Raw genomic sequence first — 22,122 nt, 5'->3', positions numbered from 1 at the left:
AACTTGTTGCTCTAAACAAATTAATCGATTTGCATTGATACCAATAACAACGTAGAGTCTTCAACCAAGAATTCTGCCATCGACCAACAGATCTTCTTCCTTGAATCTTTCCCTGTATTATGAGTCTGAAAATTTCATATTTTGGTCCTCTTATCACGTGGCCTAGGTATTCCAGTTTTTTTGTTTGTATAGTGGTGATTAGTTCTGTTTCTTTATCAACCCTTCTTACAAGTACTTCTTTATTTGTAATTCTATCAGTCCACGATATTTTTAATACTCTGCGGTAAAGCCAGAGTTCGAAAGTCTCGATTCCTTTTAAATTTAATTTTTTTAATGTCCAAGTCTCAGCTCCATATGATAATATTGAAAATACTGTTTATTAAATAATATTGTTTATTTAAGCGTAAAAGCATCCTCTTCTAAATGGGCTTGGAGTTCCGAAAGACCGACAGGTACAGATGCGAGAAATTTTGTAAGTTGTTTATAAACATTTAAAATACAGTCCAATATTGCGTAATTTTTGGGGTTACTCAAAACCGTGTCGCGAGCCTGATTGTATAGCTCAAAGGGCCGCACTTGGCACGCTGGCCGAACTTTGCTCATGTCTTAGAATGTAACGAAACAACAGAGAAAAGATTTTTGTTTAATAAAAATTCTCGTCTCCGGTCTGATTTGATTCGAACTCACGACCCCTGATTTTTTACACCCACTAGGTTAACGCTCTTACCACTGCGATACCGAAGCGTTGGTTGAAATTTTGCATACTTAAATTTACTAATTAGGGATTCATGATTGCTTTTTATATGTTATTTACGAATATTATTGCAAATGTTAATATTTTTAAAAAATTGCAAGAAATGTAAAAAAATGTCACGACAAATTATTTATCGATTTTAACGTTTAAAAAACGGGATTAAATTTTTTTATGATCTTATCTTATTTCCAGGTCAAAAAATAGTAATCTTTCGACTTTCCGTTGCTTATAAAGATTGACTTTGATTAGACGTTGACGATTAGATTCGATTCGATTGCATTCGATTCGATTCCAATCGATTTAATTCGATTTGATTCAATTTGATTAGATTCGATTCCAATCGATTCGACTCTACTTTATCGTATCTTATTTTAGTTTATTCTATTCTATTTTATTATATTCTATCTTGTTATGTTATGTTAGTTTATTTTATTTTATTCTATTTTAATTTAATTTATTTATTTTTCCGGTTTTTCCGATATTTCCGGAAGGTGAAAGTAGACCAGCTCATTATTTTCTCGAGCTATTCCAGTTAAAAAAAATATTATTCATCCAAGTATCATCATAAAAAACGGAGCTCTGAAAGTTCACCCCTCCCTTTATCGTGGCGGTATTTTACGAGTATGATCATTTTAAAGGGTTATAACTCTTTACACCTTCTCTGTATATGCCATCTACAAATTGGATAATAAAATCTAGATCTTCACGTATAATCTGTTCAATTTTTAGCTCTTGGTTATAAAACACTATAGACTATTTGGTCATAGAAGGTTCTTTTTTTATAGATTCTGTTTTTCACCATCTTTTCAGTGAGCCTACTTACAAGCACATGGCATAAAAAATATCAAAGTTATTAAAAATGTTTATAAGCTAAAAAGTCAGCCCTTTTTCAAAATTTTTTTTTAATGTGTCTTAAAATTGCAGTGTCAAATAATCAATTGCGATCTGCTAAATATCTCTAGACTCACTGTTTGGACAAGTACAGTTGTTTAAATAATCGCTCTCCGGGATAAACAAATGTAATATCTTACAAACTATTTGTAATATCGATCTAGCTCAGATTTGGCACACTTTAGTAACTCATTAATTGCCACCTTTTCAAGTAGTTATATTATAATGTCTTTGCAAAAAATAATGTTATTAACATTTATAAATTACTGAAAAAATGAGGGTTTTTTGCAATTGGATCGGTCAATTTTTTATGTATTTTAATTTTAAAACTCGCAAATTAAGGAAAGGTCTACAACTTTTATTTGAACTATTTTTCTCTAAAATGTGTAAGAATCGTTTTATAGGCAAAAAATGATTTTTTCACTTTTATGATTGTATTTTTACTTGAAATCAATGATTTTTCACAGATTTACTGGGGTAATTTACAGCCGAACGAATAAGAGAAAAAACATTTCAAGAACAGAATATCAAACAATAAGTACAAAAATAAGTTGTAAACCATGCTTTTTACTTCGTGTATCATATGTTAAGACAAAGTATAGATGTTTTTTAAAAAGATTCCATTCTCAAGTATTTTTCAAGGGATGAATTTTATTATTACATTATCTCCCTATATATATATATATATATATAATTACTATTATTTCACCCTATCTTTATAACAAGAATTTATTTGTGATGACTAATGTATCTTTCCTGACTAGGAAAAAGATAAAATTGTGGGTGATTGTTATAATATCGACGTGATTCACAACATTGACTTAAGTAAATATTGGAAGATTAACACGGCAGGCGTTTCCAATTAAACAGGTTTTCCATAAATCGGAATTGAGTTCGTAAAATCGTGAAAAAATATACTGACTTAACAATGAATAATGTAATGATATCAATAGAATATTATATATATATATATATATATATATATATATATATATATATAGTTTTGTCAAAGTGACATTCAGTTTTGATAACTTTTTTTTGATAAGTTTCTTTTTTCATTAGTACTAATTCTGGTTTTATTCGCAAAAAAAAACAGAATAAAGAAATTGATATTTCAAGTTAGGAAAATGGTAACCTCTATTACTGAACATAAAGTTCAAATTATTAAATGGCATTATTCTAAAAGTAGTGCCGACGATATAACCGGTAAGTTTTCGTTTTGATTCGAAGCCCCTGTACCAACAAAATCTACAATTTACAACATTATTTTTAAAATTCAAAAAACTGGTTGTGTCAAAAATTGTAAAAAATGCACGGATAGTGATGAAGATGAAAATCAACCAGCTCGTGAAATTAATGAAGAACGGAACAACGTGAAGCTGCCGTATGTAGTCTAGTTGAAATCAATTTTCCTTGTAACAGCACCCAACTACGGATGGTGTTTTGTGAGGCATCTGTTGCCGTAAGGGTACTCTACACAAAATTCTCACATAAGTGTAAAGGTCGCGGCATATTATGAGGCACGTATAGTTTCCAGCACGTAGCGTTTCGAGTCAAGCAATCGGACTGCACGTTCACATTTTCATACATACAAAGTTTCAGTTTGGTTTGGTGAAGATATGATCTCGCTTTTCTCGACAAAAATTATGTGCAATTGCTCTTCTACTTAACGATGAAGAAAGAAAAACTGTAGTAAAAAGAAGGTTTAAAGTACATCCAATGCTAAGAGAAAGGAAAAAGGAAAGTGAATGCTGGACTTTATACAAAGAATTAATTGATGACGATGAAAAATAGTATGGACATTTTAGAATGAATAGGATTCAGTTTGAATATATTTTAAATTTAATTACACCTTTAGTTAAAAAACAAAATACATTTAACGAAGCCATACATATCAAACCAAAGAGTATTTTTAAAAAAGAAGAGGTATCACATCCGTGCAAAAGTCCTATAAGTCCTATAATTGTTTATCACTTTCGTGTTTAATTGTAACAAAGCAATGAAAACGCAATGCATAAATGACAAAATAGCCTCGAAAATTATTTTTTCAAATACTCTGCATCAAAATCAAACAAATACCTAAATAAACAACGAGGGGAAAACGACGCACATCTAAGTCACATTATCTGTACCAACCGGTTACGACTCGTTACGTAGCCGTCGGCATCAGTAAAATATTGTTTTCGACTAAACGGAAACGTTAGGTGTCTTAACGCTACGTTCCTGACAGTGCGAATTGTTCATATTTAAAACCATTTATATTATATTTTTCGGAAACTAAACACTACGTGCTGGAAACGCAACGTGCATGATAATACGCCAAGACCTTTACTTACAAAAGACAATACCGTCAGAAAGTCAACGTCTGGGCTGGTATTTTAGGTGACAACGTACTTGGCCTTTTTATTGCAGTTGCAAAGTTGGTTGCAGTTTCGTTAACTACTTCCTATACTAGTGCATGTTGTGAACATCAAGAACTGGGTAAGAAATAGAAGAGTAGAATGGAACGATCATATAAGCCGAATTACAACAGAGTAGTAAAGACGGCAAGAGACGGTTCACCAATAGAAAGACGATCAGTAGGAAGACCACGAAAACGATGGAACGACAACTTACTGGAGGCACATTGAAAAACAGACAGTCATGTCTATATAAAAAGAAGAAGAAGAAGAAGAAGAAGAAGAACTTTTTTACACGAGGGTATAGGTATAGGCATTGCTTTACAGAAAAAAAAACTTTTAGTAGAAGTCTTTGAAAGTCACAGTATCCGAGATACGATTTTTCAAAGCTCGCTACTCACACCATTTTTGAATCATTTTCCCTATTTCTCCGCAAACATTGTTCTACGCAATTTTAGGTGCATATATGCGATGGTACATTAAATTGAAAAATAATATAATTACATTTAAAATGGTCTATTGTAGGTGGGTCTAGCAACAATTTTGAGCAAGACACGGTTCTTCAAACTTTTCTACTTTTAACGATTTTTACTATTTACGGCACAATGCAAAAATTGCGTACGAAAGCTGCACTCTTCACCTTAAAACCCATTTTAATTTTTGCCGATAGAACACTCTGATTAAAAGCTATCGAATTTTTACCGTCGAGTTTATATAAACTATATTTAAAAAAGTGATTTCGTAGGCGTAACAGATTTAAAATCGCCGGTCGCTTCAAGCTTTGCTTCTGAAAAAACGGTTCAATCTACAGAAAAAGTGCTAATAAACATTTTTGATCAACATTATCTCAGCTTCCTTGTTTGAAACATTTTTTTCTACGGCGTAAAGATTCTTGGTAAATTGATGTTTTCCGTTCACCCTCCCTATACGAGGGAGGATTTAGGGGGAAATCCAGGGGTAGGAGCCGCATATTTTTTGCATGTTTTTGGTCGTCTCAAAATTGACATTCTCAGCAAAATTTAGGTTGTTCGTATGATTTTTAGAGGTTCAGTGGCATTTTTTATCTCTGACGACTGGAGTATTCTTTTCTTGTACATTTACATAGGTATATACAAATCGTTGCAAGCACCACAATTTGATCATATCTTTGTTACCGTTAGTCCTAGAATACTTTACAATAGACTATTTTAAAGTACAGAAAATAGGTAATCTTTTTTTTTATTTAGTAATGCATATACCTAAATGTACTAGAAAAAAAGTTAGAATTAGAAATTTAGTAAAGCTTAGCAAAAATCGTTAAAAGTAGAGAACTTTGAAGAAGCGCATCTTGCTTAAAATAGTCTTAGATCCTTCTACAATAGAGCATTTTAAAGGTAATTGATTTTTCTTTCTATTAAATGTGTTACTGCATATACCTAAAGCAACGTATAAAAAAGTTATAGAACAATGTTTGCGAATAGGAAAAATAGCCAAAAAATGGTTTGAATGGCGAACTTTGAAAAATCGTATCTGGAATACTACAGATTTTAAAGACTTCTACCAAACGTCATTTTAAAGAAGAAGGATAAAAATTTGTTTCTGTTAAGCAATGTCTATACCTATACCTTGGTGGAAAAAAGTTATGGAGCAAAAAAAGTTTACCTTGGTGGAAAAAAGTTATGGAGCAAAAAAGAAAAATCGCGTATTTTTCTGTTTTTTGCTTCGTTTTTTAAATATATTTTTGTCAAAAAAAATATTTTTGACTCTAAAAGGTGATATTTCGAGGAAATTAAATTTTGAACAACTTTTCTGTAAATATATGTGCACAAAAAGTGCATAGAATTCACCCAAATGCACCCTGGTGCATAGGGATAAATTCACACCTTTCTTGAAAACACACCCCTTTAAATTGTACAACTCCGCGGTTTTTCATATTTAGGGGTTCATTAACTATATGAAATAATAAAACCCCTTTAACCCTTTAACTTTGTAGTTCCTTGTGGTCCTATTTTTTTGAACGTAACTGAAACTGCGCGTTTAGACTCCCTTTTATATTAAATATTATTTTATCCAAAAAAATTTGAAGTTTCGTCAAAAAAGATGTAGAAAAGAATTGTACCAAACAAAATATTCGCAATTGTAGTATTTGTATAGATAGAGGGTGTCAAATCGGACATTGTTCTATAATAAAATTGGTCATATCTCCTACAACACTTAAAATAAGGACGGTTTAGTCAACTTCCGGTTTAACCAGAAGTGGTAGTAGGCTCTAAATATTTTAGATTAATTAGGCAGAGTTTCTCTAAAAGGTCTAACCTAAAACTCACAAAGAATCACCCTGTATAAAGACTAATAAATTTTACCACAAAATCTTAATTAAATCTTAAATATTACCTGAAATCAATTTCACTTTCTTTGTTGGATTTTTTTTAAATCTAGTTTTTTACAAAATTTCTCGAACTCATAAGGTAATTCCCTTAAGCACCCATTAACAGATTTAAATAATATGCGCATAAATTATACATGAGAGATGTTTTAATGCACTTGAAATCGTAGCGAAATCACGCGAAATATTGTATTAAGTCCTATTAGTCCTATTACAGAACCGTTGTTAAACTTTTTTACCTGAAACCGAACCCTCCTCTACAAATTCAGGTTGTTTATGATCGGCAATTATTGTTGAAGTCAACCAAATATCTTGAAAATTGCTATATCTAAAAATATTATTTTTATTGTTTACGTTTATTACTCTTTTATTGTGTAACTAACTTTACCTCTAAATATTTATGTTAGGGGCAGTAAGGACACGGTCCTAAACTCCCAATGTCTATTTTTTTGGTGACAATTAAATCTGTATTTTTAGGTGGTCCCATCACTAAATATCATATACTTAATATATTATGCTGTGCACAGATTAACAATTTATTTTTATATTTTTTGAGAATGATTTCCGAATCTGAAATCGAAACAATCAAAACAAATGTAAAATGTAATTTTCATTACAATCAATTGTGGTCTAATCCCATATACATAAATTAATACATATTTAACTTAAAATTGATATACCTACTTACGTACACTTTCAAAATGACAAAATTGACTTGACAAAATTTATTAAAAAGCGTTTTAAATGAATAACTAAGATGCTCTGAAATATCAATATCATTCTAATTTTCAAATAACCTTCGTAAAAACAATGCAAGTTATAATAATAACGCATTAAAACGGTTTTAATATTTCAATTATTCATAGAAAATGTGTAGTATTGTGTAATAGTGTAAAATAAATAAAATACAAATAGATTATTATTAGTTTTTATCTCCGGGAAAACCAAATATTCGTTTGTAGATTTGTTGCACGTAGAATGCACATAATAATTGGTAATTTGCTTTACGGATTTTTAAATTTGTATCATTTAATAAAAATAGCTCACCATGGAAATTAAACTTCTTAATAACACCTCATCAAAAATAGAATAATAGGTACATTTATAAATAGTTTTACTAAGAGTGAAAAAGAAACATTGTGCTAGTAGAGATTATATTATATGAAAATATACAGACGTTGAATTAGAAAATATGCCAGACGTCTGCAAGGATTTCTAATTTTTAAGGTTAGGGCTTTTAGGAATAAACGACAGCAAAGACAGCTTGTATTTTTACTAACACATGCAATTCGAAGAGTATTTTCCAAAAACTGAGCAATGTTAGAACATTTAATGCAAACCCCCACCTCAATTTGGTTTTAGCACGAAAATCTTACCTAATCTGAGGAGCCGGCTTTGAATGTTCAAATAAATCCAATAAATTAACACAAAATCACACGCAAACATTCATAAAACTATACGGAACACACTGAATTTATTTGTCGAAGTACTGCTTTGTAAATTAAACGGAATTACTAAAAATTACAAGTAGTTTTACGAAAAAATCAATATAGTATCACACGGCTTTAAATTTGGGCGAGTACCAATCTTAGCAGCAGTAGGCCGGACTGATGTCACTGCTCAAATTGCATAGTTGCGTCATCTGGCAGCAACGGTAAGAACTAGAAAATCTTTTCAGTCATGGACTTGCATGAATTTACAGTGAAAGGAGTGAGTTACAGTTTTCAGTCGGGATCCTATTCAGCATAGTACAGGACCGTCTTTACTAATTTGAAATATAGATATTTTCAATAAAAACGTTAATTACTTAATAAAGTTTTAGGTATAAAAATATTATTATTATATAAGCGACATAATATATCTCGCTTAACATTGGAGTGAATTTAAGATTTAAATTATTGAAAAAAAAAATATATTTCCACTTATGATATTCTATAAATTTACAAAAATCTTGACTGTATCTATTTTAGTGTAGCTTAAGCTAATATAGAATAACTATGGAATAAATTCTAATACGGAAATAGAATCATGAAAAACGGAAAAATCCAATTTGTTCTCAAATGTAAGTCATTTATATTTGAAAAAAAATAAGAGTTTTACAAATAATAATTAGAGTGCAAAAGCTGCACAGATATTGTATTGAACCAGATTCTGAGGTTCTTTAACCGAGATGTTCGTCTTCTTCCTGGACCTCGTTTTCCAAATATTTTTCATTGCAGGATGGCTTGAAGACCATAGAACATGACACTATAATATTTGTGTCATCGGCGTATATTAGCAGCTGAACATGATGTGAGTGAGCTAGGCTACTGGGTAAGTCGTTGATAAAAAAATAAAGAGAAGTGAACTTAATATTGTTATATTATTAATTCTAATCTATTTATTATTTATTTATTAAAGGTTATATTTATAACTCTAAATTTATATATATATATATATATATATATATATATATATATATATATATATATATATATATATATATATATATATATATATATATATATATATATATATATATCTAATTTATTTTACATTTAATATTTATATAATTTATATACATTTATAATTCGTACGTTACAATATAAGCGCGAGTTCGCGTTTGTTGTTTTCGATTTCGAAAGTTCGATTGTTGTTTTTAATAACGGAGGGAGGCCCATCGTGTGTCAGGTAGGCATTACCTAGAAAATACGTGAATAAATGAGAATATTAGTAATAAATATGTTTACGGTTTTGGGTCAGAATTTATCGTAACAATATATGTCCTTCCCTCCCGGACTCTTTCCCGGAAAGAAATTACTTAATTCCATAGCCCTCTCAGGCCCAAGACTTTATTTTGTGAAAATTATAACTTTTTCTTGTTATATGTTATATTTAAAGACTAAAGAACATCAAAAAAATCTTTAAAAAAATATTACGTGCTCCCCTCCCCAAATGCAGCTATGCCACGTTCGTGTGTTCTGGGCTAATAGAACATGAACGCACGATTGTGCGTTGGTGCAAGAAGCAGTAGTTAATTTTAACAAAACTCAAGTATTAAAGGTGGTATATTTATTTATTTATTATTTTCACATTAAGTAAACATTTTAAATGCTAGTTCCTCTGATAGTCTTTGAAACATCATTTCACTCGCGACAAACACAGATGTACATCGCACTTTTCACATCTTATTTTAGTTCTGCTGCCACAGTTTTCAAGCCTGCATGATCTGGGACTATCAATTTGGTCAAACAGCGGAAAATGTTCATATCCGTCGTATCGTCTTGTTTCTGATGGTTGAAGACATGGTCTGTATCTTTTAGGATTTAGATCTGGATGTACATTCTTAATCTATAGGTTAGTTTCATCCGTTAAAACACGTTTTTTGCTGGTGCTCCTATCAGACATTTAGCCATTTCAAGTCGAAATTCAAGTAAATCTTTAATTTTCTTTTTGAGGATATGAGAAGCAATAGCTTGGGATTTGTAAAGACGCCAAGCATTCACGACCGATAAATCTATAAAATGAAGTATTACCTTCATAGTCCATTTCTTTGTTTTTATGTTTGTACGATAGTATTCCATACATTGATCAAGCACATCTACACCTCCCATATGTTGGTTATAGTTGTTTATAAGTTTTGGCAAAGTAATATCAATTTATTGTTTCTGTTTTTATCCCATCGTTTCACTTTAACTGTTTCGTCAGCTGACGTGCAGTTGGATGCTACCAATACTGGTTTGTTGTCCATCCATTTAACGATGACTATATCATTACAGAGAAACTGTTGTGATTCACCTCGATTCATCTGGCGATCTCTTTTAAAAAGTATACGTTTTCGTTCAGCCAATCTGTTAAACATTAACGTTCCAGAACCATGCATCCCCAATTCTGACAGGCGTTCCAACAATAGAATTGAAGTAAAATATCTATCGTAGTAGATACAACTTCCCGGAGGAATTGACTTGGATAGATGCAGTATGACAGCAGCTCCTAATCCAAGTGATTTATCAGGAAAATGTGTTCTCACTCCTTGGTAGACCCCTGTGGACGCGGTTTATTTTTGACTACCTGGCGTAAGCTTTTTGGGCATGTTCCGCAGAAAGGTATTATCTGTTCATCGATGGAATAATATGATGGAACTCTTAGCAGTTTATCACAAGCCCTCTTCACTCTGGTTATAATCGGTTGTACCTTTCAGAGTATATTGGTATCACTTTCTTCAGCCGTGTCTCTATCAATTACATGAAACGATGTACGTAAAGTTTTAAACCGCTCGCGTGTAATGTGTTTTGTTATCATCTCAAGTTGCATTTCTTGTCTCCAATACATATGTAATCTGGGATATGGGATACATCCCATTATCAAATTGGCACCCACGAAAATCTTCAATTCTCTCATATTAGTATTAAGAAGATAGCCCGTTTTATGCATGTGATAATTGTTTGTGCAATTAACTGCGCCCTCAAAAAACTCATCATTTAGGTAGTCCTCAAAATATTTCATCGACTTTCGTACGGGTTGTAGGTGTTAGGAAAACTATGACCTTTTTGTTGAAATACGCCTTCTTTCCATAATTTTAAAGGCTTTTTTTCTTTTTTCTTTTTTTTTTTTCTGTTCAGGAATGTTGCTAGTAGAAGCCGCTTTATTCAACAAAGTATTATCTTTAGTATCGGGCATTCGATCACACTCAGAATCAGGCACTAAAGAAAATTCAGACGGGTCGGCAACATCCTCCTCATCGAACATATCTTTTATTTCAGAATTATTGCCATCATTTATTAATTCCAGCGCCAATTCATTAGTAAGGAGTACACCTGAAAACAAAATGATATCTCAAAACAAAAACCCATGAACGTATATATTTTACAATAAATATTTTTTTTAGCCCAAACGTCACGATCGTGCGGTAGCCAAATCAAACACCAATATTTCCAAGAAACAATCGTTTACCTATTAAAATCTGGTATCTGCATTATAGTTGATCATTAGTTAATGAAACAAATCTAATAGTTTTTATTATTTCGCATTGGAAAAGTAAAAAATATTTACTTACGTTTAACTAGTCATTGGTCAAAATACATAGCCATATTTGTCGCCACCTAGGTGCACACTGAAGCAATATTAAACGAAATGCTTTTACCTCTCGGTTAAAATAAGAACCGCATGATCGTCGTTTGCTGTCTCAGTTCTCAAAAATTAGATTGATGACCTTGATTTTTAGTATCCTGGGTAAGAAATAAATTGTTTAAACGTTGCCAAAAAAGCGTTAGAGGATAACTCACTAACCCAGTCTAAATGAATGGCTTTTGTAGCCATGCAAACAAAAATTGCAAAAAAAAATTTAAGTGTTCGGGCCTTGCGTAATCTAGAAGCCCTAATAAACAGAGAACCTGCAAAATCAAAAACATACTTGACCCCCTTAAAGGCCAATATCATAGGCGAAAATTGTCTAACACATTTTGAGGACCAATGTGTCCTAGTCTACAATGTTCTTTTTTAATGAGCAAAGAAAAAACATGATCATTTGCGGGCAACAATATGGTGAATTTATTATTAAAATCCATATTTGCATTTTGTAAATGTCCTTCAACACGTACAATAGAGTATAAAAAAGGATTCAGAGGAAGCAATTTCTTGTATGTCTTCTTTTTTGGTTTCATAGCGTTTTGATCAAAAATCTAAATTAAAAAGCGGGGAAATTAGAAGTACTCCAGACTCCAGACACAAAAATACCACTGAACCTCTAAAAATCTTACGAACAAGCTGAAATTTGCAGAGAATATTAATTTCTTCTTAGAGTGCCATATCCCTACGGAACGTCGGCGACTACCATGCTTATAATATTTTTATATTGATCTCGGTCTTGCGCTACGTGTAGCAATTGGTCCGCTGTCAAACCTGTCCACTGCCGCAAATTCCTCAACCAAGAGAGTTTCTTCAGTCCTATCCATTTCTTTCCTTCGATTTTACCGTTGAGAATTAACCGAAGGAACTCATATCTTGGTCCTATGATGAAATGTCCAAGATATTCTAGTTTACGCCTCTTAATAATATTTAATAGAGTTCGTTGTCCCATTCTTCGAAGAACTCCTTCGTTTCTGGTTCTGCTAATCCATGGAATTTTAAGTATCCTTCGATACAACCACATCTCAAACGCCTCGATTTTATTCATGATATCGGCGTTTAAAGTCCAAGTTTCACATCCATACAAAAGTACAGACCACACGTAACATCTTGTAAACTTTTCACGGATTTCCAAATTTAATGAGTTATTGGATAATAGAGGCTTGAATTTTTGAAATGAGTTTCTTGCCTGTTCAATTCTACATCGAATTTCGAAGGATGGATCTAGATTTTGGGTAATCCAACATCCAAGGTATTTGAATCTCTGAACTCTCTGCAGCGGTTGTTGGTTTAACATCAGTTGGGTTGCGCCGATATCCACTTTACTGGTCACCATGTATTTAGTTTTATCAATATTTATCGACAGTCCCCAATTTGTGCATTCCATGTCAACTCTATTGATTAGCTCCTGCAGATCGTCGATGTTTTCAGCTAGAATCACAGTATCGTCGGCGTACCGTATATTGTTAATTATTTCTCCTCCTATAATAATTCCTTTTTGATCTTTTAAAGCTTCCCTAAATAGATTCTCAGAATACACGTTAAAGAGGGTGGGAGATAGTATACAGCCTTGTCTTACGCCTCGTTCAATACTGATTGGCTTTGATTCTATGTTGTTGGTATTAATAATGGCTGTTTGGTTCCAGTAAAGTTTGGCAATAAGTTTGATGTCTTTCTCATCTAGTTGGATGCTCTGCAAGGCGGTAATTAGTCTGGTATGCTGAACGCGATCAAATGCCTTTTCAAATGAAGCACATATATACGGCTTTTCTTACCTCCCAACATCGTTGAAGGAGTGTTTGCAAACTGCTCTTGACTAATTATTTCTTCGCACTTGTTGTTAATTCGGTTTAGAAGAATATGCAACAGTATTTTAACGGCATGGCTCATTAAACTAATGAGTCTACAGTCGCTACATTTCTTAACGTTTGGTTTCTTAGGTAGAGGAATAAAGATCGATTTTAACCAGTCCGATGGAATTTCACTGGTATCATATATTTGATTGAAAAGTACAGTGAGTTCTTTTATATTGTCATTTGAGAAAAATTTTAGCCATTCGCTGTATATTTGATCTGGTCCACTGGCTTTGTTGTTTTTGGCTTGGTGTATGGCTTTTTCCACTTCACCTTTTAAGATTGATGGTCCTGTATTTGCACTTAAGTTAGGTAGTGATCCTCGACCATCCTTAAATAATGCTTTAATGTAGTTTTCCCATTCCTCCATTACTTCGTCTTCTAGGGATAGTGCATGACCTTCATTATTCGTTAATGTTATGGGTGTATTTCTTTTGTGTACTGTTACTTCTTTTATTTTCTTATGTGTGTTAAATTCGTCATGTTTTCGTTGCAATTCTTCTAGTTCCTCACATTTTGCTTGCATCCATAACTCTTTGGCTTCCCTGATTTTTCTTCGAATCAGATTATGCTTTCGTTTATACTCTGAGTTATTTCTATTTTTAAGCTGTCTTCTTTCGTCCATCATTTCGATTATTTCATCTGTCATCCATGCTTGCTTTTTATAATGTGTGACAGTTCCACTTTGCGTTGCTGTATCGATGATACCATTCTTTATGTTATCCCATCTTTCTTCGACTGTTGGTACATTGTATACTTGTGTGATGTTGTCTCGAATTTTTTCGTTCATTGTCTGTTCAAAGTGATGTTTAAATTCTTCTTCTTTTAGTTTTTGTCTATCGTATTTCTTTGTAATGGAAGGATTTTTGATTGTCTTTAATTTTAGGTTGATTCTAGATGCTAGTAAATTGTGATCGGTGGCTGCGTCGGCACTTGGATATATCTTAGTACATTTACATGAGTTTCGAAATCTATTGTTAATCATGATATAATCTATTTGGTTACGTATTACACTACCATGGCCATCTCTCGGTGATATCCATGTATAGAGACGTCTTTTTGGTTGTTTAAAACATGTGTTGGTGATAACAAAGTTTTCCTCTTGGCAGAACTCTACCAATCTATCACCTCTTTCGTTTCTTTCCCCAAGACTGAATCCTCCAGTAACTCCGGGAGTTATGTCTTCTCCTACTTTAGCATTGAAGTCTCCCATTATTACACAAATTTCGTGTCTTTTTGTGTTATTTAGTGCTTGCTTTAATACATGGTAAAATTCATTAATTTCGTTGTCTGTACTGTTACTTGTAGGAGCGTATACTTGTATTAAGTTTATATTAATCTTACTTTTAATAGTTATCATCATTATTCGCTCTGAAAGAGGAACAAATTTGTCAACCAGATTTTCAAGTCGTTCCTCAAGAATTATAGCAACACCATTTTCATGAACATCATCCGTTTTTCCGGAGTAATAAGTAATATAACCTCCACTTTTTACAGTTCCCGATCCGGTCCATCTAGCTTCGCTAATTCCAAGGACTTGCAGGCCCAGACGTTTCATTTCGAGTTGTACATTTTTTAGCTTTCCTGATTGATATAAAGTTCTAACATTCCACGTAGCAATATGTTTTATTAATGATCTATTTTTATTTTTCCCTCCGGAGATTCTTAGCACCCCTGTCGCATTAAAGGGACGCCGGAGACTCGGGGCCGTAGTATGATTTGTATTTGTCATGGAGCTTTTCTTGGGAGATTTAGTGCAGTAGTTTCCCATTGCTTTCTGCACCGCAGTATCACAGCCAGTTAAATCATTATGGGATTGCCGCCTGTGGGTGTCTGTCGTCAAACCTGCTAGATGTCGTTCTAACAGCCTTGATTCAGTAATGGCATCACTGCTGCCTAATGCCATGCCCTCAGTTGATCCGCGGGTACTGGTTTGGCTAAGCCTTATTCGTAGCTGCCCTGCATATCTGCAGGAACATTCCCTATCAGCCATTGGGACGCGCCGTGTCGGGGTTGAGGACATCCCCCGTCCAGTCTGTCTTACGCAAAGTATTGAGAGGCTTCTACTCAATTCAAAGTCCCTCCTCTACGCAAGCTGAGACCGCCACGGTCTCAGCTTGCGCAGCCAATATTAATTTAGGGAACCCAAAAAGATACAGAAAAGTTGACTACTTTTACCCCCGGGCTTCTCCTTAAGGGGGGTAAAAACGCAAAAAAAAATCGATTTACCAAGAATCTGTACGCCGTAGAATTATTAAAAATGTAACTGAGATAATTCTAAACAAAAATGTTTATTAGCACTTTTTGTGTAGAATGAACCGTTCTCTCACAAATAACGCTTAAAGCGACTGTCGGTTTTGAATATCAGTTACGCGGGCGAAATCAATGTTCAATAAACTTTATATCAGCTCGCCGGTAAATATTCGATATCTTTTGATTCAAGTGACCTATCGACAAAAATCAAGATGCGTTGTAAAGGTAAAGAGTTCAGCTTTTGAATGCTGTTTTTGTATTTTGCCGCAAATAGACTCAGATTTTATACAGGTGTTAAATAAATAAACGTGGTGCGATTTTTGCCATTTTTTATGATTCTCACGAGATCAATACAATCTATCCCTTTCATTGACTGGCCACTATGAAGTTTGGATTACTAGAGCCTAATCTTTAAAAACTATAGCATGAAATATTAGTTTTGAGTTTTGGCAACAAATGTGAGGCATTTCAAATGTGCTTAAAAACGCTGGATTTAAACTTTCATATAACAAACGATCTAAAACATTTAAAACTTTTTTTTTTCAATTACACTAGTACGTTTTCCAAAAGAACCAAATTTCTGTAATAAACTACACCCAAAACCGTCTTCTTAAATGGATTTCCCGTAACACCTAATGGTTTGTAATGTAAAACATTAAATTCTGCGTTTTTTATTCGTATTTCAAATGCCTCATATTTGTTACCACAACAAATTTTATGTCATTATTTTTAAAGATTAATCTCTAGAAATGAAAATTTTACTACAACTGGTCAATAAAAGTGATCAATCTTATTGATCTCACGAGAATCGTAAAAAATGGCAAAAACAATAGTTTAATATTTGATTTAATTCTCCATAGAATATTTCAATCTCAGAACTTGATCGGTTCCACCTAAGATATCGTCAATATATGTTTGGAATAACAAAGCGCTAGCTGGTATGAAAGTGGAAAATGGGGGGTTACTTTGTGCAATATCTTTAATGACGCAGGTGATTAAAAATTGAGAACAATTTTGTCTAAAACTCAGACGGACAGTTCAATGCATTTAAAGTCCTCAGAGGGCGAATCGCTCCACAAAATATTTTGTGAATAGCTGTGTTTGGTCGACATTTCTCTATACACCATCTTTATATCTGCAGTCAAAATAAATGTAAAGGTCCTTAAGCGGCAAAGAATACCAAATAAATTATCCTGTCCTTGATAACTCTTTAGTGTAAGATCATTTAGCGAATATCCCGAACTAGATTTGGGAGAAAAGTCGTATACGACGTGAAGTTTAGTGGATGTTGCATGTTCTGTAATCACTGCACGATGTGGTATAAAGCATTTCATTAATGACGTTATCAGTTTACAGTAAAAAAGGAACTGCCTAATTTTTTATTTTCCAAATGTCGAAGAGACATGCCAATACCGTCCTGAATCCAAAATTTGCGTGGTGGTTTGGAAAAGTGTTTGAAATTTTTTCTTCATAAATATGAGACTGCGTAAATGGAAGTTCTTCGGCTAGGGATTCGCTAAATCGCCTTTTAACTCTTAAAGGAATTTGAAAAAACTCAGGATTTAAATCTGCCAAAATTTGTGGCAGATTTCCCGTGATTGTGTCTATTATTGAACAAGAAACATTAAATATTTTGAAAGAGTTTACTTGCGAATGTATTTCTATATCAATTATTTCACTACTTTTTGTTACATTATTATTTCCTAGACCAGAAATATTTAATTTTTGAAATCTTGTGTCGTATTGTAATTTTTGGGCCAAATTTTTTGTGACAAAACTTTGTATACTACCCGAGTCCAACAAGGCCTTCACGAGTAAAGGTTGGTTGTGTCTCGTGTAAAGTTTACATAGTGCATTAGGCAGAAGAATATGATTACTATTGCGATTAACAGCAGACAATGATATAAAACTGATCTGAAAAATAATAGGGGAATTTTTATTTGGGGTAATATTATTAGGCGCAATATTATGACTAGTGCTATTAGGATGAGAATTATGCCTACGTCAATTTTCGCTTTATTGTTGAGAACAACGTGGAAAATTCGAAGAAACGTGGGTTCGACCTTGCGACTGATGTCGCTGCTGACCACTATTGTCTAAATGGAGTAAAGTGTGATGATTTTTCGTGCATACTTGATTATCTTGACAAAGATTTACAAGAAAACACAATGTGCACATTACTTAAACAATGAAAACATTAAGATTTGGATTTATGAAATTTATGTCTTTCCTGTTGAATTAAATTCAAAAATTGCTTGCATTTGATGCGATATATCTAGGTTTTACGTTAGATTCAAATATGTTTAAATTATCTAATACATTATACCGTTTTTGCAAAAATTCAAAGTAGATGGCAATTCGTTTGGATTGCGTTCGTTTTCAAAAGCGCGTCTAGTCTGGTAATCTAGTTTCCTTTCTAAGATAAATACTAACAATGTGTCTAAACTAATTTCAGCCGTTAAGTTTAAGTTTCTAATTAAATCTAATGTTTTTTTTACATGTGATACAAAACGTCCTTAGTTTATGAGCATTAGATTTAGCCATAGTTTTTTTATCGAATAATGTACAATACAACCAATTTAAAAGCTTATTTTTGTCCTCGTTATTAGTTTTAAGTATTGATATAGCAATTTCTAAATTTTGATTAGTTACAGTTAAAGATTCAATAAATTGTAGCGGTTGTCCTCTCAGAAGACTCTTGATAATAAAATTTTTCGCTGTCCGATTTTAATTTCGCATTATTTAAAACAAGTGCTGTCATTAAATCCAAGAATGACTGCCATTGTGCCAATCCAAAAATGACTGCAATTTTTGTAAGTTCCAAATACATTATCATACTTTAATTTTATTAGCTGTTTATTATTTAAATTTGAATTAGTATTCAAAAAATTTTCAACACGCCTCAATTGGGATTTGCTACCCTCAATTTTTTTGCTTAAATTCTGAGAAGCCAATTATAGAACATTTTACAGAAATAGTATAATTGACAACAATAAAATAATTTAATCTTTGGGTATAAAACTTTCTATGAAATATTTTAAATAATAGAACAATACCAGTAGATAACCATAAAGGTTGTAAACTTGCGATCTTCAATTTCCTAAGTCAACAATAGCTCACCGCTGCTCGTCAGTCCAATGGAGATTAGCCGGAAATAGATAAGATGTCAGGAATAATTATTTAGTGTTTAATGAGTCATATAATATCACTCACGTCGATTCAAGTTTTTTTTACAACGAAAAGTTCTTAAATTAACTATTTAGCAAGCAAGCAATTTAATTGAACTCAGCCTGTGAGACCTGTTCACCCCTTAGAATTACATTTGGCTGTAACAATTCATTGGAGCGATGTGTATTAATTCGTGTATAAACAGGAATCACTCCACCGCGCTCCGATCCTCGAGACTTTCATTTCCCCCCTATAGCACTCTGATGCGCGATGACATGACATGAACGTTTAAACCTTGTTTAGGCCTGAGCCTCTTCAAGGAATGGGGCACTCCTTTTTTTTCGGAGTAGTGGGGGTGTGATAAACGTCAATTACCTGAAGTCGTTATCAAGAAGTAGTGGGCCACAGATCACCTAATCTCGTTATTAGTGGTCTGTGGTCTCTGTTATTAGTGGTCTGTGTAGTGGGCTACTAAGGAGCAGGGGAAAATCTGAAAGTGGCTGTGTTTGTGTGGTCGATCTAGGAACGCACAAGAGGAAGTGGGAATTGCCTAGCATGCCAGTTCAGGTACTTCAGGGTTACCAGCCAAGCGGTTGGAACGGCTCTTTATCAGCATTGTTGACGCGCAGTCTTTATTTGAGTATTTGCCCTCTATGGTTGCAAGGAGTCTTTAATGTTCGTTTTGCTCTGTTGTTCGAGCCAGCTATGGTTCTTAGGACATACTTCCTGCTGAGGCTTAGGATTCTGTCCTTGATTGGTGTTATGTTGGCTAATATATAATATATGAGCTGATAGATACGACCAGTCCTTTCTCATGCAGTATCTTAGTATTCGGCGTTCAGTAGCCATGATGGCGTTAAGTTGGTGGGTCTACAGAGAGACATGGACGCATGCCTTGTATTCGACGATCGGTCTAACAAAAGTTTTATAGGTGTGCAACAAGGTTTTTGAAGATGTCCCGCCCAGTTTACCGGACAGCACTTTCAGGAGGTTAAACCTCTGTCTCATCCTGTTTAAGGCTTCCTGAACGTCGGCCTTCCAGTTAAGAGTCCTTGTAAAGCGAACTCTCAAGTAGAGAACCGAGTCTCTGAAAATGAGGTCTTCTCCTAAAAGTGATAGTCGGCTCTGGACATCGCGACAATTGGAAGATTTTAATAATATTGCTTGAGTTTTGGAGGGATTTATGGTCACTCTCCATTTGTTGCACCATCTAATGACTCTGTCGAGGTTGTTTTGTGATCGCTCTAATACAGACCGTTGTTGCCCACGCTCCCTGTGAGAACCTGAGGTGACGATGGCCGTATCATCAGCGAATAATAAGAGGGACTCCGATCCTTGCTGTGGGCGGGGGATGTCACTATTGTAAACTGTGTATTGTATTGGAGCAAGTATTGAGCCCTGGGGTACTCCAGCTTGTGGAGTAAAGGAAGTGGATAGGTGGTCAGCTATTTTGATCCTGATCGTCCGGTGAGAGAGATAGGAATTGATTAACTTAACGAAAGGTGTGGGCAGTCCAGCGAGGTGAAATTTTTCAATCAGGCCTGTGTGCCAGACCTGATCGAATGCCTTCTGGACGTCTGTGAATATGCCTATGACGTGTTTCCTTTCATTAATTGATTGCGAAATGAAAGTTGTTGCTTCTACCAATGCATTTTGTGTGGAATGACCAGCCCTGAATCCGGAATTGCGAAGTGAGCGTCTAGGAATTCTACGAGTCTCTCCTTGAGGATCCTCTCGTAGACTTTACCTAGGGTGCTCAAGAGTGAAATAGGTCTATACGATTCAGGGTTGGTGAGGGTTTTCCCTTTTTTGGGATCATGACTGTACTGGCTACCTTCCAAGGAATAGGAAAGTAACTCAGTGATAGAGATGCATTGATAATATTGGTGAGCAACGGGATTATATTCTGTGGAAGATTTTTAAGGTATCTTCTGTGGATGCCATCAGGGCCTGGAGATGTGCCATAGGATTCAATGGAATGATTCAAATATAGTCCTAAAAGAAACGAATGGTAAAAAGAGAAAAATCAAAGAAGCGGCTCTAATTATGCTAAATGAATTGTGTCGCAAATTCCTCGGCAGAATGTAGTAGGATCTGGTTACCCATATTGAAAGAGGAAAATACCATTATTAGTAAGTCAGTAATATATAGAGCATACATCATTTATGTTTTTTAAATAACAAACATATAAAATCAAAATTTGGTGTTTATTGAAGGTAAACTAAATGCACGACCAAATACTTACCATGTCAGGATAGTATTATGAGGTTTTTTTCCTGGTTTTTCCCTCATAATTTACTATGGAATCACTAACAGGAGAATTTTACTGTCATCATGGCATACATTTGTCTTTTTAAAGACGAATTACATGCTATGATCTTTTCTGATGGATATTCTCAAGTTAAAGTTCATTTCATGTAATCGAATGAACTATCTTATAAGTAAAGTCGTCCCAGGAGCGCAACTCAACAATATTGGCAATATCATTTTAAAGTCGTCTACTTTAAAATGTATAATGTATGTCTGAATTGTCAATATAAATGAGTTAGATAAAATTAAATTATTAGAAGAATTGTTCACTAACAGAAAAACAAAAATTTGTTTAATTTTATAATGTTTGTATTTTGAGAACGATTTCGGAAGTGGAAATTGAAACGTCAATAACCATACTTTAACCTTTAATTGTGGCTTATTCCCATTTAAATAGTAATTAGTACAAATAAGGTATTACCAAGGAAACACAACGAGTGGATTGTTACATTACCAAGTCCAACTTGATGATGGTTATTGTTTAAAACGTCATATTGACCAAATTCGTAAAACCATGGTACCTAAACAGAATGTAACCTTTGTAAACAAACCATTAGTAATTCTTTATCAGCCACAACATTATTATCAAGAATGTCCCCCACATCTTCTGCCGCCTATTCAAATTTCATTTCCTTCAGTCAATTCACATCCAAACCCGATCAATGAAAATGTAGATCCAATGATAATGATATGGCACCCATTAATGAGCCAGCTCTGCATTACATTACTACATTGCATTATCTAATCCTTTTGTATTTTTATGTTGAGACGAAAAATAGCGTGGAAGACTATAATATCCTCATTTATCATATGATCCCCCTGTATTGTTATATTTCTTTATATCAGATCAGTAAAAAAAACTACAATTTTACAAGTGCTAATAAATCAGAGGATAAATTTAGAGATGAACAACAGAGTTTTCATAGTGGAAGATGGTTTCAAATTACTGACAAATGACATAATAGATCAGCATTTCTGTGTCTGATTGACCTAAAGAAAGCGTTTGACAGAGTAAAATTGATG

At 33.6% G+C, this 22,122-nt stretch overlaps 1 protein-coding gene across 1 annotated transcript in view; it reads right to left on the bottom strand.

The window, feature by feature from the left end:
- The window catches only part of LOC140437162 (putative fatty acyl-CoA reductase CG5065), a 152,260-nt gene extending 144,231 nt beyond the window's left edge, over positions 1-8,029 (bottom strand). The window contains exon 1 of the mRNA XM_072526504.1: positions 7,786-8,029. The gene's annotated coding sequence lies outside the window, so the exon portion shown is untranslated. The remainder of the gene's footprint in view (positions 1-7,785) is intronic.
- Between the last annotated feature and the right edge of the window lie 14,093 nt (positions 8,030-22,122).

The sequence above is a fragment of the Diabrotica undecimpunctata genome, chromosome 3, assembly GCF_040954645.1.
Source record: "Diabrotica undecimpunctata isolate CICGRU chromosome 3, icDiaUnde3, whole genome shotgun sequence".
In the NCBI taxonomy this organism is placed as follows: Eukaryota; Metazoa; Arthropoda; class Insecta; order Coleoptera; family Chrysomelidae; genus Diabrotica; species Diabrotica undecimpunctata.
The sequence above is the reverse complement of the archived record's forward strand: the minus strand, read 5'-3'. Positions and strand labels throughout refer to the sequence as shown.